Source organism: Lynx canadensis, chromosome B1 (assembly GCF_007474595.2).
Source record: "Lynx canadensis isolate LIC74 chromosome B1, mLynCan4.pri.v2, whole genome shotgun sequence".
NCBI lineage: Eukaryota > Metazoa > Chordata > Mammalia > Carnivora > Felidae > Lynx > Lynx canadensis.
Window position 1 is genome coordinate 20,177,170 of NC_044306.2, and position 18,791 is coordinate 20,195,960.

The following is an 18,791-nucleotide window of genomic DNA, read 5'->3' on the forward strand; positions in this document are numbered from 1 at the left end:
GACTCCCATCGCGAGGGCTCCCCGCTCCTCACTCCTTTCGGAAGGCTTCCTCTTCTTGCTACACCTGCCGCAACACCGAAAAGCGCCGGCCTCTCTTTTTGGCCCCATCTCGTCGCTCCCCACCCCCGTCTCGTTTGGTGCGGCCCCGTGCATCTGGTCACAAGGCGGCGGGGCGAGGCCTGCTTTCGAGTTCAGGTGGTACTTCTTGCAGCCTCGGCAGGCGTCTTTCAGAGCTACCGGGGCCATGCCGGGCTGGGGTCGCCTAACCTTCGTACTCTTGACCGTGGTTGCCACATGTGCCGTGGCACAGAACGCGCCGCCGGTGAGTGAGCTCTAAGGGAAGGAGCGGAGAGGGGCATGCAGCGTGGAGGTGGCGCAGGTGCGGGTGTGGCTTGAGGAACACCTGGTGCGGGGCAGCATCTTTCCGGGGTCTACGGTATCCCGCTTGGCAGTGTGGGTGCAGAGTGGGCTGGTGAACCCTACCTCGGTTTGATTCCGTACAACTTTGGACAAGAAAACCTTTAATGAAATACTGGCCTCTGCGGAATGCTGGTTGTGATTTGCACGCCCCCCAAATTTGAGTGATTGCACTTGTTCTACCAGTTCCAGGCCTGCGCATCCTGCACTGCTAAGAGAAAAGTTCAGTCGACTTGTGTACATAACTCAATTAAGCGAGAGACTGCTTGATGACTGGGGCATTCTTTGCCAGGTGAAGAGGCGCTGAAGGAGAGATTGTCCCCGAGGCTCCTGAGATCCCTGGGAAAGGCCGAGGAGTCCACAATCAGGGCTGTGGGAGCTGCCCAGACTGGCCCCATGTGGCTGCTGTGGCCTTGACCCCCAGTCATGGGAACGCCTGTCCCGTGGCACTTTCCCCAGAAGGAAGTCAGGGGAACTCAGATTTGTTAACTGCAAGAGACACTGAGGGACCAGCCTGACTTATTTTACAGAGGAGGAAGGAAACCCAGTGGGAAAACGTTTAGCCAGAGGTTACACTATTGTTTAGTGAAGTATGCCTAGATACTCAGGCCTCTTGACACCTAGTCTGGTGCTCTTTCATAATGTTCTTCTTTGGAAACAGTAAAACTCCATTTACAGAGTAAATGGACAGGCCAGCAGATCAGATATAAAGGAACTTGGGTGCATCTGACCTGAGGTTAGATGAGAGTGGTCTTGAATAGCTTAGTTAGGATGTCAGCAGTGGGAACAAGATATGCATTCTCTCCTTTTACTCTTATTTTTCTGAGGAGAAATGATTTAAGAATAAAATCACGGTGGGATGTTATTCATTAAAATTGATAGAACATTAAGCAAAAGCAGAATGAAATAGTATGTACAGTGATTTCAGTAACAGAAAAACACAGTATGTACATGTGGACAAGAACTGGAAGGGCATAAGAAGACATAAAATTAGGGTTGTTTTAGAGTGTGTAGGGAATTCATTTGCTTTAAAGTGGTTGGGATTATGAGTATTTTAAAAGAGTTTAATACTTTGATACTCTTAAGTGCCTTTGGCTAAAGGCCAACAGTAAACACATCTGTAGTTGAACAAATTAGGTTTATTACTCTTTGCAGTGAAAAAGAACGCAAACTTTTGCCCTCTCGGTAGAAGGGCATTTGGCAAAACCTATTTCATAATCTGGACTTGGGTTGTGTAATTTGAGGGTGGGTCCAAGGAACAGGGGGTTTGCTCTAGATCGGATATTTAAAAAAATTTTTTTTAATGTTTATTCGTTGCTGAGAGAGAGAGAGAGCGCGAGCATGAGTTGGGGAGGGGCTGAGAGAGAGGGAGACACAGAATCCAAAGTGGGCTCCAGGCTCTGAGCTGTCAGCACATAGCCGTACGTAGGCCTGAACCTAGGAACCATGATATCGTGACACGAGCCTAAGTCGGAAGCTCTTAACCAACTGAGCCACCCGGGCACTCCACGATTGGGTACTTTTAAAATTCTGTGATTGGGTAAAGAAGAAACATTAATTTAGCAAGAGAAGGGGATGTTTGGTATTTTGTAGGTTGCACAATACCCTTGTTTTGTCTGTGCTTAAAACAGAAGTAGCCTTGCTTTGTTTCATTTTATCATGTCTCAGAGTAACCTCAACTGCAGTGGGTATTCCATGAGATTAGTTATATCCAACAGGCAAACAGAAGTGGCCTTCATGTAAGTATCATACCAGTTTATAATCATATTGGGGTCTAATTATGAACCTCTGAACAGTTTTAGATGTCAGGGACTGCTTTTTTCCCCCCTTTCAATACTTTATTTTTTCAAGAAGGTTTTTATTTTATTTTAAAGTTTATGTGTTTATTTTTTAGTAATCTCCACATGCAATATGAGGCTCAAACTCATGATCCCGAGATCCAGGGTCGAATTTTGACTGAGCCAGCCAGGTGCCCCTCAAGCAAGAGCCTTGATGAAGCTGTCTTTAGAAGAACGGTAGTTCTTATCTAGGATAGGGGTTGTCAAAGTCTTGTCTAGCTACTGATTTTAGTTTGGGGAACTGTTTTCACAAATCTTTAATGAAATGAGAAAAATGAGAGCATCAAACCAAAATTATTCATTTAGAATGTTAGCTGCTATTCTGACTTTATGGCTTTTCAATTTTTGTTATTAAAGTGTTCTTTCTTCTGTGTGTGGTGGGGGGGGTTTGTTTGTTTTTAACACCTCCACATAGAAGAATAAAAATTTGGACTCCCTTGTGCTGGGCCTCTCTTAATATTTTATTGATCTGAAAAATTCTGGCTGAAAGGACCTTTGGAACCTCATAGAAGTCTAGTGACCTCATTCCCTGGTGAGAATAAGCACTTTTTGAATCATACGATAAACTGTGCATAGCGACTTAGTAACAAAAGATATTTCAAAACTACTTTTGATAAATGTGAACAATGAAGACTGGCATTAAGTTACAAACAAAATTATTGATTTGGAATGTCTGTGGGTTTTGTGTTTGAGGCTTTTCAGAATATAGCATATTTTAAGGTCTTCCTGAGTCATTCTTAATTCCTGACTTTATTAAAAGACCTACTAAAAGACGGTGGTGATGGGAATGGCACAAGAAATGTCTGAAGAGGGAGATGGAGACAGTGTCATTCAGGGCTCTGTGGCCTTGGGAAGAGTTTTTATTTTTTTTTTTTAAGTTTATTTATTTGGGGGGGGGGGACTCAAGTGCTAGTGGGGGAGGGGCAGAGAGAGAAAGGGAGGGAGAGAGAGAGAATCCCAAGTAGCCTTCACGCTGTCAGTGCAGAGCCTGATGGGGGCTCAATCTCAGGAACTGTGATATCACCTGAGCTGATATCAAGAGCTAGTCGCTTAACTGACTGAGGCACCCAGGTGCCCCAAGTGTTTTCATTTTTAAAAGTCTGGGGGTGGGGGTGGGGGGGCAGTGTGCCTGGGTGGCTCAGTCATTTGGGCATCCGACTCTTGATTTTGGCTCAAGTCATGATCTGAGTTGATGAAGTTCCCGGGATTGAGCTCAGAGTTGGGCTCTGTGCTGGCTGCTGGCAGCCTGTTTGGGAGTCTTGCTCTCCCTCTCTCTCTGCTTCTCCCCTGTTCTTATTCTCTCCCTCCCATTCTCTCTCTCTCTCTCTCTCTCTCTCTCTCAAAATAAATGAACTCTCAAAAAAATAAAAAGATAAGTCTGGGTTGGAAGTGAGCAGGGGTGGATATGAGGAGACTAGTCCAGGGGAGAACACAGGTGGAGGGTGACATACATGTGGAGGGTGGTGCAGTGGAGAGGGAGAGAAGTAGATGGTTCCAGAGAAAAGTAGGAGGTAGAATGAGCAGAAGGAAGGATTGGATGAGGAGGAGGGACAAGCACGTTTCTCAAGTGCTCAATCGGCTGAATGGCGGCATCACTGCCAGGAAGCACAGGACGGGGAAAGCTGGGGTTGGAAGAATGAAGATTGTTTTTATTCTGGTTATGTGGCATTTCCCGTGGCTCTAGGGTATCCAGCAGGCCTTTGGGACTGAAGCTCAGAAGAGGGAGATTGGGAGTCCCAGGCTTATCACTTGAAGCCTTAGGAGCAAGTGAACGTTGAGCAGAAAGGTGACACAGAAAAGAAGAGGACTAAGCAGGGGTCAGGGCACCTGCACACGTACATGTGTCAAGTAGAGAAGAGATGGCAAAGGTGAAGCAGCAGCCACAGTGGGAAGATGAGTCTTGGGGAGGCTCAGAGGAGAGAGTGGATAGTGGTCTCCCTGTGCAGGATGCCACTGAGATGTCAGGTGTCCGTTATATTTGGCAGTTGGAGGAGATTGGTCACTTGGCCTGAGCGGTGTTGGGAGCAGAAGATAGCTTGCAGTTGGGCTGAGGCGTGATGAGAAGGAAAGGAATCAGCATGGGAGAGATGACTGTTGTCAGTAATAAATGCGAGCAGATTCCGAAACTGTGTGAAAGTGAAACCCAATGGCCCAGTACTTAATTGCTGGATCAAATTTATTTATTTTTATTTTTTAATGTTTATTTATTTATTTCGAGAGAGAGGGAGAAGGAGAAGGAGAGGGAGAAGGGGAGGAAGGGACAGAGAGAGGTAGAGAGAGAGAATCACAAACAGGCTCTGCACTGTGAGCGTAGAGCCCAGTGTGGGACTCGATCCCACAAACTGTGAGATCATGACCTGAGCTAAATCAAGAGTCGGACCCTTAACCGACTGAGCCACCCAGGCGCCCCTAGATCAAACTTCTTTTTATGCATGAACTTCTCGTATGATTAATAACATTGTTGACATGAGCTACTAGGTCAGCTTTTGGCAATGATTTTCACAAAGTTTCCACAAACCACATACACACCTTCTGGCCTGGCCAATATTACTGTACTGTGTCTTTGTTCCCCCAGTACGCCAAAGGAAGGAACACACATGTGTAATCTGTTCTCTTAGCCAGCAAATACTGCATGCCTACTGTGTGCCAGATTCTGTTCCGGATGCAGGGAACGGGTTAGTGATAGGTATAAGGGTCCTAGCCCTCGTGGAAGGTTTATTCCCCTTCCTTTCACCTGAATATTCCTAGTTTAACAGAGTGCCATGCGGTCAAAGGTGAGAAAACAAGTAAGTTTTGCTTGCCCATTTGAGTTTGTTACATATGCAAGAAACATGCCTTACTCAGTAGGTAAGTGTCTGCTCTGTGGTACACAGAGAACATTTTAAGAAACACATCTTAGAAAATTGTTGTTGGTAAATTAAAGAATTAAAATTGTCTGGCTAGAATTGTTCGACTTCTTTTCTGATGGTGTGAACACTGGTGTGAGTTACATAATTTCTTCGAGTTACCCTTCATTGTCTTTTTCTGAGTATGTGAATAAGACATGTGCACGAGGACTTTCTGAACTTTTTTGTAGACTGTCAGAAGCACCCAGTTCGTGGACTGGTTCGTCTCGCTGATTCTGCAGGACTCAAATATTTTGAGGACCTGGATGAGTTAGGTCATTCCTTTTAGGCATGGAGCATTTGAGTTGCTAATGGAAGAATTTTCACTTTCTATGTTGTTTTCCTAAATAATAGTGTGTCCAGTAGCTCTGTAAGTTTTCTTTATGAGTGGGGAGGACATAAAGATTGTTTAATTTCAAAGAGGTTCAAGTTCCTATCAAATAACTAGAATAATCAGAGAATTCACTGACCCAGAAAGTGTTGACAAAACACTTTCCAGAGATTTCCACCATTTCCTCTGGTGCTAGGAAGCAAAAATGAGAGAGAGCAAGTGAGAGAGAGATTGAGATTCTAAGTTGGTAGTATTTTTTTCCCCTGTGGTAAAGTGCAGCACAATATGCCAGGCCAACCAAAGAGCACCTCTACCTATCCCCTAGTTGTAATCTTTACCTGTCACCTATTAATAAAATTTAAATAAATAAAATTTAAATATTTACCTACCTTGATAAGGATGTCTATTATTTAAACTATGTATAGTTAATTTTGGTGATAGTAAGAAACTTTATATAACAGATGAGATTATTGTAATTCCATTTCAAGTCTCTACATAGATTTTGAAGTGGTCTTTCCTTGTTGAAATCTCCCTTGAAGGTGAGGATACAGCTGTCTCTACTCCACCCCCAAATCTAACCTTTTTGTTTAAAATGACTTCGGTGTCAATACCTTCTGAGCACCTGAAATACTCTGGTCTTGAGCTGATGCGTTAAAAAATTTCATTCACATTTAACTTTAACTCTTTCAGCCCAAGTTTATGTAGATGTCATGTCTGTACTTCATGTTTATTTTTTGCTGCCAGGATTATCCTAATACAATGTTTTATTGGCCTCAAAGTCCCACATATATTATGGGGAGACTGCTCTCACCTCTGGGGCAGGTTGATTTCTCTCCTGGACTTGATAGAGCACTTTTAACTTTCCTCACATTGTCTCATAAGAAATATACCTTGTAGTTCGATTTTTTATATTGGCTTTTCCACCCAGCTCATGCAGATAGAATTGTTAGGGAGAGATGAGCATTATTACATCGCACTACTTGCCGAGTTGATGCTAGTGATCGTTAAAAGCCCTGAAGGGAATTTAGATTGTTCACTATTAGAAATTAAATTGAGGCATTGGTTTTATTGCTATTTCTGTGGGAAACTATGTGAGAGAGAGCAGGGAGTGGGGGGCGGAAGCTGGGCCGGGGCTTTGGAGACTGGCTCTGTCTTCACCTGTGTAACCTTCCGTCACGGGTGGAGATGGGCCTTGCATCCAGAACATGAACCTAAAGCTCCTGATAACTTGAAATTCGGTAAAAGGGCTTACATTGGATTTTTATGAATCAAATCACATTTTAAACTAACCAAAAGTTGTGATATTTAGGAGAATCTTATGGTGAATAAGTTAGAATGAAGTAAGAGCTGCATTTCTAAAGTTAATAATTACCCTTATGCAATGATATGTTTGGAAAATTCATAGTTGCAACTTAAGACTTTAAGTAGAGTGCTACTTTTTGGTGTCCTTTTCTGACTTTGCTAGAGAAGGACTGGTGAGTGACGTGCCCTCAGTGCAGTATATATTGTTGTCATTGTTTGTAATTCCAGTTACTTAACACAGTATAATGTTAGTTTCAGGGTACAATACAGTGATTCAACACTTCCATACATCACCTGGTGCCCATCACAAGTGTCCTCCTTGATCCACCTCCCCTCCAGTAACCATCCATTTGCTCTCTATAACTAAGAGTTTGTTTCTTGGTTTGGCCCTTTCCCTTGTTTCTCCTTTGCTTGTTTGTTTTGTTCTTTAAATTTCACATATGAATGAAATCATATGGTATTTTGTTTTTCTCTGACTATGCTTAGCATTATACTGTAACTTCATCCATCCATGTCATTGCAAATGGCAAGAGTCTGTTCTTTTTATGGCTGAACAATATTCCATTACATATATATTACCACATCTTCATTTACCATTCATCTATTGATGGACCCTTGGGCTGCTTCCATGTCTTGGCTATTGTAAATAATGCTGCTGTAAACATTGGGGTGCATGTATCCCTTTGATTTAGTATTTTTGTTATCTGTGGGTAAATACCCAGTAGTGGAATTACTGGAGCATAGGGTAGTTCTATTTTTAACTTCTTGAGGAATCTTCATATTGTTTTCCAGAGTGGCTACACCAGTATGCATTCCCACCAACAGTGCAGGAGAGTTCTTTTTTCTCCGCATCCTTGCCAGCACCTGTTGTTTCTTTGTTGTTGATTTTAACCATTCTGACAGGTGTGAGGTGATACCTCATTGTGGTTTTGATTTGCATTTCCCTGTTGATTTACGTTGAACTTCTTGTCATGTATCTATTGGCCGTCTGGATATCATCTTAGAAGTGCAGGGGCGCCTGGGTGGCGCAGTCGGTTAAGCGTCCGACTTCAGCCAGGTCACGATCTCGCGGTCCACGAGTTCGAGCCCCGCGTCGGGCTCTGGGCTGATGGCTCAGAGCCTGGAGCCTGTTTCCGATTCTGTGTCTCCCTCTCTCTCTGCCCCCCCCCGTTCATGCTCTGTCTCTCTCTGTCCCAAAAATAAATAAATGTTGAAAAAAAAAATTTAAAAAAAAAAAAAAAAAAAAAGAAGTGTCTGTTGACTTCTTCTGACCATCTCTTAATTAGGTTATTTGTTTTTGGGTATTGAGTTGTATAAGCTATTTTTTGGATATGTCATTTGAAAATATCTACTCCTATTCCGAAGGTTGCCTTTTAGTTTTGCTGATTGTTTCCTTCACTGTACAGATGCTTGTTATCTTGACGAGGTCCCAGTAGTTCATTTTTGTTTCCCTTGCCTCAGGAGACATGTCTAGTAAGAAGTTGCTGTGGTTGAGGTCAAAGAGATTGTTGCCTGTTTTCCCCTCTAGGATTTTGATGATTTCCTGTCTTACATTTAGGTCTTTCATCCATTTTGAGTTTATTTTTGTGTATGGTGTAAGAAAGTGGTCCAGGTTCATTCTTGTGCATGTCGCTGTCCAGTTTTCCCAACACGATTTGCTGGAGAGACTGTCTTTTTACATTGGATATTCTTTCCTGCTTTGTCAAAGACTAGTTGACCATAGAGTTTTGGGTTTAATTCTGGGTTGTCTAATTTGTTCCATTGATCTATGTGTCTGTTTTTGTGCCAGTACCATACTGTCTTGATGATTATAGCTTGTAGTACAGGCTAAAGTCCAGGATTGTATGCCTCCACTTTACTTTTCTTTCATCACTGCTTTAGCTATTCAGGGTCTTTCGTAGCTCCATACAAATTTAGAATCCTTTGTTCTAGTTCTGAAAAATATGTGCTATTTTGATAGGGCTTCACTAAATGAGATTGCTTTGAGTCTGTATAGACCTTTTACCGTATTTGTTCTTAAAAATCCAGCACTAATGTCTTGCCACTTTCTTTGTATCCCGTCATGGCTTCTCACTTCATGTGTTTATAGTTTTCAAGAGTACATTCGTTTTAGTCCTAGGTATCTTATTATTTTGGGTGCACTTTTAAATGGGATTGTTTTCTTAGTTTTTCTTTTTGCTTCATTAATGGGGTGTAGAAATGCAACAGATTTCTATAGACTGATTATGTATCCTGTGACTTTACTGAATTCATTTATCCATTCTAGCAGTTTTTTGGTGAAGTCTTTAGGGTTTCTATATATAGTATTATGGCACCTGTACGTAGTCAAAGTTTTACTTTTATCTTTTTTTTTTTTTTTCTTTTTTTTTTTTTTTTTTACCAATTGGGTGCCTTTTATTTTTTTTTGTTGTCTGACATTGTGGCTGATACTGTGTTGAATAAATGTGGTGCTTCTCTCATTTCTAACCTTAAGGGGGAAGCTATCAGTTTTTGCCCATTAAGGATGATGTTACCTGTGGGTTTTTCATATATAACCTTTATTATGTTGAGGTATGTTCCCTCTAAACCTATTTTGTTGAGGGTCTTTATCATGGATGGATGTTGTGCTTTGTCAAATGCTTTTCTTTGTCTACTGAAATAATCTTTTTCTCTTTTTCTAATTGATGTAATGTATCATATTGACTGATTCGTGAATATTGAACTATCCATTTAACACAGGAATAAATCCTACTTGATCATGGTGAATGATTTTTTTTTTTTAACGAATTGTCAGATCTAGCTTATGAGTATATTGTTGAGGATTTTTGCATCTGTGTTCATCATGGATAGTGACCTGTATTTCTTTTTTTTTTTTTTTTTGTGGTGTCTGGTTTTTAAAAAAAAATTTTTTTTTAATGTTTATTTATTTTTGAGAGAGACAGAGACAGAATGAGAGTGGATTAGGTGCAGAGAGAGAGGGAGACAGAGAATCTGAAGCAGGCTCCAGGCTCTGAGCTGTCAGCACAGAGCCTGATGCGGGTCTCAAACTCACGAGCCGTGAGATCATGACCCCAGCCGAAGTCGGACGCTCAACCGACTGAGCCACCCAGGCGCCCCATCTGGTTTTGATACTAGGGTAATGCTGGCCTCTTAGAGTGAATTTGAAAGTTTTCCTTCCCCTTTTGTTTTGGTAGAATTCACCTGTGAAGCCTTCTGGCCCTGGACTTTTGGCGCTGGGAATTTTTTGATTACTGACTCAGTTTCTTTGCTGTCTGCTCAAATTTTCTGTTTCTTCATATCTCAGTTTTGGTAGTTTGTATGTTTCTAAGAATTTATCCACTTTTTTCTAGGTTATCCGGTTCGTTGGCATATAATTTTTCATAATATTCTTCTGTAATTGTATTTCTGTGGCGTTGGTTGTTATTTCTCTTATATCATTTGTGATTTTATTAATTTGAGTTATTTATCTATTTTTCTTAATAGGTCTGGTTAGAGGTTTGTGAATGTTATTGATTATTTCAAAGAAGTAGCTCCTGGTTTCATTGATCTGTTCTATTGTGTTGTTGTTGTTGTTGTTTTATTTTGTTTTTTTAGTTTCTGTCTCATTGATGTCTGCTCTAATCTTTATTATTTCCTTCCTTATGTTGATTTTAGGTTTTGTTTATTCTTTTTCTAGCTCCTTTAAGTGAAAGATTACTTTGTTAGAGATTTTTCTTGTTCTTGAGATAGGCCTGTATTCCTATAAACTTCCACTTAGAACCACTTTTGCTGCATCCCAGAGGTTTTGGACTAATGTGTTTTCATTTTCATTTGTTTCTATGTAATTTTTTTTCTTCTTTTATTTCATGGCTGACACATTCATTGTTTAGTAGCATCTTATTTAACCTACATGTGTTTGTTGTGGTCTTTCTGTTTTCTTATAGTTGACTACTAGATTCATAGTGTTATGGTCAGAAAAGATGCATGATGTGACCTCAATCTTTTTGAATTTGTTGAGGCTTGTTTTATGGGCTAAAATGTGATCTGTTCTGGAGAATGTTCCTTGTGCACTAGAAAAGAATATGTATTCTGCTGTTTTAGGATGGAATGTTCTGAATATATCTGTTAAATCCATCTCTTCTAGCATGTCATTCAAAGCTGTTGTTTACTGGTTGATTTTCTGTTTACATGATCTGTCCCTTGACATAAATGGGGTGTTAAAGTCCCGTACTATTATTGTATTGCTATCGATTAGTTCCTTTATGTTTGTTATTAACTGTTTTATATTTTTGGGTGCATAAATATGTATAATGTTATACTTCTTGTTGGATTGTCTCTTTATGTTATGTAGTGCCCTTCTTTTCTCTGTTATAGTCTTCTTTTAAAGTCTAGCTTGTGGGGCACCAGGGTGGCTCAGTCGGTTGGGCGACCGACTTCAGCTCAGGTCATGATCTCACAGTTCGTGAGTTCGAGCCCCGCATCAGGCTCTGTGCTGACAGCTCAGAGCCTGGAGCCTGCTTCTGATTCTGTGTCTCCCTCTCACTCTGCCCCTCCCCCACTCATGCTCTGTCTCTGTCTCAGAAATAAACATTAAAAATAATTAAACAATAAAATTAAAAAAAAATAATGTCTAGGGGCGCCTGGGTGGCTCAGTCGGGTAAGCGTCCAACTACGGCTCAGGTCATGATCTCGCGGTTCGTGAGTTCAAGACCCGCATTGGGCTCTGTGCTGACAGCTCAGAGTCTGCAGCCTGTTTCCGATTCTGTGTCTCCCTCTCTCTCTCTGACCCTCCCCCATCATGCTCTGTCTCTCTCTGTCTCAAAAATAATACACGTTTAAAAATTTTTTTAAATAAAATAAAGTCTAGTTTGTCTGATATTAGTATTGCTATTCTGGCTTTCTTTTGAAGTCCATTTGCATGATAGATATTTCTCCATGCCCTTTCTAATTTTAAAAAAATTTTATTTATTTTGAGAGAGCGAGAGAGAGAGAGAGAGAGAGAGACAGAGCACAAGCAGGGGAGGGGCAGAGATAGAGAATCCCAAGCAGGCTCCATGCTGTCAAGCAGAGCCCTGACACAGGGCTTGATCCCATGAGCCATGAGATTGTGACCTGAACTGATCAAGAACCAGACACTTAACCGACTTAGCCACCAGGTGCTCTTCCATGCCCTTACTTTCAATCTGTACTTGTCGTTAAGTTTAAAATGAGTTTTTGTGTAGCCAATATAGATGGATCTTGTTTCTTGTTTCTTGTTTCTTTATCCATTTTTTATTCCTGTTTTTTTATCTTGTTTTTTAATTGCCCTATGTCTATAATTGAAGCATTTAATCTATTTACATTCAAAGTATTTGATAATATGTATGTATTGTCATTTTATTATTTGTCTTGTGGTTGTTTCAGAAGATTTTCTCTGATCCTTTCTTTGTATTTCTGTCTTTCATGGTTTCCTGATTTTCTTAGTGGTATATTTGGATTTCTTCTCCTTGTTCTTTGCATGTTTATTAGTGGGTTTTTATATATATTGCTGTTAGATTTGTATATAACCACATCTGAATATAGCAGTCTATATTAAATTGTTGGTCATTTTGTGTTTGAACCCTTCCTTAATCCTCTCTAACCCATGTTTTTGTATATGTTATGTCTTATGTCCTTTTACTTTGTGAGTTCCTTGACTGATTTTTATACAGAAATATTACTTTTTACTGTTTTCATGTTTCCTACCTTTATACTGTCACTTTTGGTCTCTTCTGTCCACTCAAAGAGTCCCCTCTAATGTTTCTTGCAGGGCTGGCTTAATGGTCACGCATTCTTTGAGTTTTTTTGGGAACACTTTTTACCTCTCCTCCTAGCTGAATGATAGCCTTGCTGTTAGAGTATTCTTGGCTGCAGATTTTTCCCATTCAGCACTTTGAATATATCCTGCCACTTCCTTCTTACTTGGAAAGTTTCTGCTGAAAAATCTCCTGCTAGCCTTATAGGTTTTCCTTTGTAAGTTACTGCCTTGTTTTATCTTCATGCTTTAAAATTGTTTTATCACTAAATTTTGCCAATTTAATTATAAATAGTCTTGGAATGGGTCTGCTTTTGTTGATTTAAAAAAATTTAATATTTATTTTGAGAGAGAGAAGAGAGTGCAAGCAGGGGAAGGGCAGAGAGAGACACACACAGAATCCAAATCAGGCTGCAGACTCTGAGCTGTCAGCACAGAGTCTAAAGTGGGGCTCAAACTCATGAACTGTGAGAACATGATCTGAGCCGAAGTCAGACACTTAAGTGACTGAGCCACCCAGGTGCCCCTGCATTTGTTGATTTTGATAGGAGTTCTTTGTACCCCCTGGATCTAGACATCTGTCTCCTTCTCCAGATTAGGAAGTTTTTAGCTATTATTTCTTCAAGTCAGTTTTCTAGCCCCTTTTCTCACTCTTCTTTTAGGAGTCCTATAACATGAATGTTATTACACTTGATGAAGTCACTGTGTTCCCTAAATCTTTTCTAGTGTTGCATATTTTGTCTCTCTTTTGTTCATCTCGATTATTTTCCATTACTGTTTTCTAGATCACTAATTCATTCCTCTGCTTCTTCCATCCTGCTGTTCATTCAATTAACATGTCTCTCATTTCATTTGCTATACCCTTTATCTCTGCTATATTATTCCTTATCTCTGTGTTAAGGGTCTCATTCATGTCTTTCACTCTTTTCTAAAGTCCACTGAGTGTCCTGATGATTGTTACTTTTAAATTCTATATCAGGCATGTTACTTTATATGTGTTTCATTTAGATCTCCAGCTGAGGTCTTGTCCTTTTCTTTCATTTGGGATAAATTTCTCTGTCTTCCATTTTGTCCAAGTGTCTGTGCCTGTTGCTGTGTGTTAGGAAAGTCAGCTATATCCCCTATTCTTGAGGATAATGGCCTTATGAAGAAGAGGTCCTACAGTGCCCTGCCGTATGGTGTCCTCTGTTCTCCAGGGCCTGGTGCTTCCTGGAGTATCTCTAGTGTGTGCTGCCTATGCTCTGTTTCTGGTGTCCTGGACAGTTTATCTGTGAGACCAGTTGTCTACAGAGGCTCTCTTTGCCAGTTGTGGGCAGTGTTTGGTCCCTGGTCTGAATGTTGCACATTTTGACTAGGTGTGCTCTGACCTGTGAAATGAGACCTTTTGCCACCCCTGTTGGAGCAGAAGCTCTGCAAAACTCCCACTTTGGAAGACACAGTGTGAGCAGGAGGTTGAGCCAGTGTTCTGGGGGAAGGACTCCACTGTGTTGAGACTGAGGCAAGTTTATTAGGAGGGGCAGTTCCACTGGTGTGTGGGATCAAGGCTTGGTTTAAGCACCTTAGGTAGTAAGTGTGGGAGTGGTGCTCGTTCCTGCAGGTGGTCCTGTGCTTATGCTGAGGGTCAGGGGAGGGAATAGTGACAGTCGATTCCTTTGTTCCTAGAGGGGTCTCTCTGTGAATGCTGTCTCTCTGGGACATCCTCCTACATGAGTGAATAATCCCCATACTGTGTGCCCCAGGCATTCTTCACATCGCTATTTCTACACAGTTTCTGCAGATTGTTTACCTGCTTTCTGTCCAAGAGCAGCACAATGCCCTCTGGGGTGTATCCCAGCCAAGCCCACTGACCCTTAAAACTCCAGGCTTTAAGCCCCACTGCTTGCCAGAAGTCAAAAAATTTTGCCCCTCTTGCTTTCTAAGTCTATTGCGTTGGGGATTTTGTTTTGCCATGTGCTCCCCTGTGTGCTAGTTTGTCACTTGCCCTTCTCTATGACCTTGGCTCCCTCCCCACTGCAACAGCCACCATCTGTTTTTCTCCCATACTGCACATCTCTGCACTTCCTGCCTTCTTCAATGTGGCCTCTTCTCTACCTTTACTTGAGTAGTATTTTCTGCCACTTTTCAGGTTGATTTCTGAGGTATTTAGGATGATTTGATAGTTATCTAGTTGTATTTGTGGGATGAGGAAAGCCTAGGGTCCTTCCACTCTGCCACCATCTTCCTGTGCTTGCTCTGTAAGTTGTTATTTTAAAATAATTTTAGATAATGATGGTTTAAAACACTAAAAAACAATGTCAGAGACTCATTCTTTGAAAATATTCCACATCATGTAAATGAAATGACATTATTATTTTTTTAAGTATATTTATTTTGAGAGAGCAAGAGCAGAAGGGACAAAGAGAGAGAGAGAATGAATCCCAAGCAGGCTCCACATTGTCAGTGCAGAGCCCAATGTGGGGCTTGAACCCATGAACCATGAGATCATGACCTGAGTCAAAACCAGGGGTCAGACACTTAACCGTCTAAGCCACCCAGGCACCTCAGAATCATGTAATTTTGAATTTAATGTTTTAAAATTTCTACCAAAGCATATAGTCCAAGAAAATCAAATGATGTAGATAGGCTTATGATGAAAATCAACAGTCTTCTTGATTTTTTCCATTCCCTTCCCTAGAAGCAAACACTTTTAACTGTTAATACTCAGGTGACATTCAGCCAGAACCTATGTCTACTATCACACTAGTAGTTTACAGCTGTCTTTTTTGATTAATTGATGCTTGTGTCATATTGGGGGCAAAAAGTTTTGAATCTCTCCTGATTATGAATATGACTTTGATATGGTTGTGCTCAATTTGTCTCACTCAGCTTTAGACATTGTCTACTCTAATACTTCAGTGATGGATAAAAGTTTAGCTTACCTTCAACCATTTTCCATGTACCTTTCTTTTTTTTTTAAGTTTTGATATATAACTGACATACCATACAATTCACCCCCTGAAAGTATATGATTTAATGGCTTCAGCATATTTACAGAATTGTGCAACTATCTCTCCAGATAGTTTTAGAACATTTTCATCATCCCTAAGGTAAGGAAACCTTATCCCTTAGCCCTGACCCTGAAACCTACCCCTCAGCCCTAGGCAACCACTTACATAGTTTCTGTCCATAGATTTGCCCTTTCTTGACATTTACGTAAAGGGGATCATAAAATATGTGGTCCTTTGTGACTCGCATCTTTCACTTAGCATAATGTTTTCAAGGTTCATTCACATTGTAGCATGTATCAATACTTCATTTCTGTTTATGAGTGAATAATTTCCATTGTTTGGATACACTACATTTTGATCATCCATCAGTTAATGAACATTTGAGTTGTTTCCATTTTGCCTGTTGTAATGCTGCTGTGAACATTTGTATTTGTGTACGGTTTTTTTGCATGTACGTGTTTTCATATTTTTTCAGTTTATACATAGGAGCAGAATTCACTGGATCACATGATAACTATATGTTTAACTGAGGAAGTGCCAGACGGTTTTCCAAAGCAGCTGCATTATTTTACACTCCCACCAGTGCTGTATGAGGGTCCCAATTTGTCTACATCCATGCCAACACTTGTTTTATTAGTAGTAGTAGTATTGCTATCTTAGTGGATGTGAAGTGGTACCTCACTGTGGTTTTGATTTGCATTTCCCTACTGACTATTGTTCCCTATTGACTATTACAATATTCCCTATTGTTTAGCATCTTTTCATGTGTTTGTTGACTTATATTTTCTTTGGAGAAATGTCTCTTCAGATCTTTTGCCTATGTTAATTAAGTTGTCTTTTCTCACTAAGCTGTAAGATATATAATATATTTCTAAGTTTTGCCATTGGCATAAATGTGAGGGTTTATTTCTTGGACTCTGAATTCCTTTCCATTGATTTATCTGTCTTTATACTGATACTGCAATGTCTTGATTACTGTTGCTTTAACAGTGAGTTTAAAATCAGGAAGTGTTAGTCCTCCAACTTGGTTCGTCTTTTTCAAGACTGTTTTGGCTATTATAGGTCCCTTGAATTTTCATATGAATTTTAGGATCACTTGTCTTCCTGCAAAGAAGCCAGCTGGGATTTTCATAGGTATTGCATTAAATCTGTGGATCTGTTTAAGGAGCATTGCCATCTTCACAATATTAAGTCTTCCAGTTTATAAACATGTATGTCTTTCCATTTATTTAGGTCTTTAATTTCTTTTTACAATATTTTATAGTTTGCAGTGTGCAAGTCTTGCACTTCTTTGGTTAAATTTACTGCTAAGTACTGTATTCTTTTTTATACTATTTTAAGTAGAACTGTTTTCCTAATTTCATTTTCAGTTTGTTCATTGCTATTTATGGGATTAATTTTTGTACATTGGTCTTGTATACTTCAAACTTGCTGAATTAATTTATTATTATTTTTTAAAATTTTAGTGGATTCCTTAGGATTTCTATGGATTACATCATCTGAAAATGAGACCATTTTACTTCTTTTTCAGTATGAATTCTTTTTATTTTCCTGCCTACTTGGTCTGGCTAGATACTGTAGCACAGTATTCAAGTGGTACACATGGACATCCTTGACCCCTCTAACTTTTTTCTCCCTTCTTCAGTTCTATATACTTTTATTCTTGCATAGTAAACATTAATAACATAATTGTAACTGTAATTGAGTCATCCATTTTTTGTATATCTCCTTTTAAAAAATGGAAATAGTAAACAGTTTAAAGAAGTATGACCTGTAAATATTGGTTATTGCCTAGTGTGCTATGATTTAATTTCCTTCTCTATAATTTGGAAGCCAAAACTCTAATGGCACTGAAAGTATATTCAACTATATTTTCTGCCAAATATTCATATTCATGCCACATTTTAGTTTGCTTCATGTTTATACCATGGCATTTTTGTACAAATTTTTTCCCTTGGGGTTTCTCATTGTTTTCTTTTCATTTTTTGTCATTAGAAGAAGAAACCAAACCTATGCCATCCTGACTGTAGTCTGTATATTGTTCAGCTTCTGACTTATTATCTCAGTATTTATTGTGTCTATTCTTGAAACCTACTGAGTTTCTTTTTATAGGGACCATATTTTTCCAATGCTACAGTTTCTTCCTTTAGTTTCTAATTGTTGTTTGTTTTTTGCTCTTAAATTCTATGCTTCTCTCCTATCCTCAAGTTCTTCCAGCCCTTAAACCATACTGTATGGAGTTTTACTGTATGGAGTACAGTATGGAGTTTACTGTATGGAGTCCCCCTTTCTAGACACCTGTATCCTGGAGCCCTCCATCACCTTTACCACTCTGTAAGTTGGAATCATTATTTTGAGATTCTGTTCCTTCTTTTACTTGGTTTACTTCCTTGTTTTCCTAGAATACATCTTGAAGTAACTTAAGAAATAATGTGTGGGAGGTAAACTGAGTCCTTGCAATGACTTAAAATCAAAGATTTTATTTAAATATAAAAATTAATCATTGCTTGATGAACTGTAAAACTCTAGTTTGAAATTAATTCCTTCCCAAGGAAATAATGGCATAACTCTTCGCTAGCATTCATATAGCTGTTGAGAAGTCGGATGGGAGTGTTATTTTTATTCTTCTGTAGGACCCACACCCCAGTTTAGGTGTAGAGGCTTTTATGTTTTTTGTCTTTATTCTTTATGTCTGAAATAGCACAGTAATGTGTCTGACTGAAGGTTCTTTTTTTCAGTCACTTTTTGAGTAATCAGTAGGCGTTTTTATTTCAAAGACACATCTCCATTCAGCTGTAGAAAATTTTCTCACATAATTTCACTCATAATTTCCTCCCCTTTGTTTTCTGTGTTTTCTCTTTCTGGAAATCCTATTAATCAGTTGTTAGACCCCACATATTGATTTTATAAACATTTATCTTTTTTTTCCTCCTGTGGTTTTATTTTATTTTATTTTTCCTGTATTTTCTGTATGATATTTTCTATATTCTAAGACAGATTTTCTCACCTTTACTTTCCTGTCTTTTTATTTCAGCAGTTATGCTTTTAATTACTAGGGTCACCTTTTTTTTTCATATCATTCTGCTCTTGTTTCATGGATATAACAATACATTGGCTTTCTCTTGAGGTTACTATTTGAGTAATCAGAATGTTGAAGCTGGTAATTATTTGATACTACTTTTTTTCTGTTCCTTAAATTGTGAATAATCAGAATATTGAAACTGGTAATTATTTGATATTATTTATTTTTTTCTGTTCCTTAAATTATTGGAGTATATTTTAGTTAGATTGTTTTTGTTT

At 39.4% G+C, this 18,791-nt stretch overlaps 1 protein-coding gene across 1 annotated transcript in view; it reads left to right on the forward strand.

Moving 5' to 3' along the window:
* The window catches only part of ASAH1 (N-acylsphingosine amidohydrolase 1), a 51,093-nt gene continuing 32,302 nt past the window's right edge, over window positions 1–18,791 (forward strand). The window contains exon 1 of the mRNA XM_030312199.2: window positions 1–322. The gene's annotated coding sequence lies outside the window, so the exon portion shown is untranslated. The remainder of the gene's footprint in view (window positions 323–18,791) is intronic.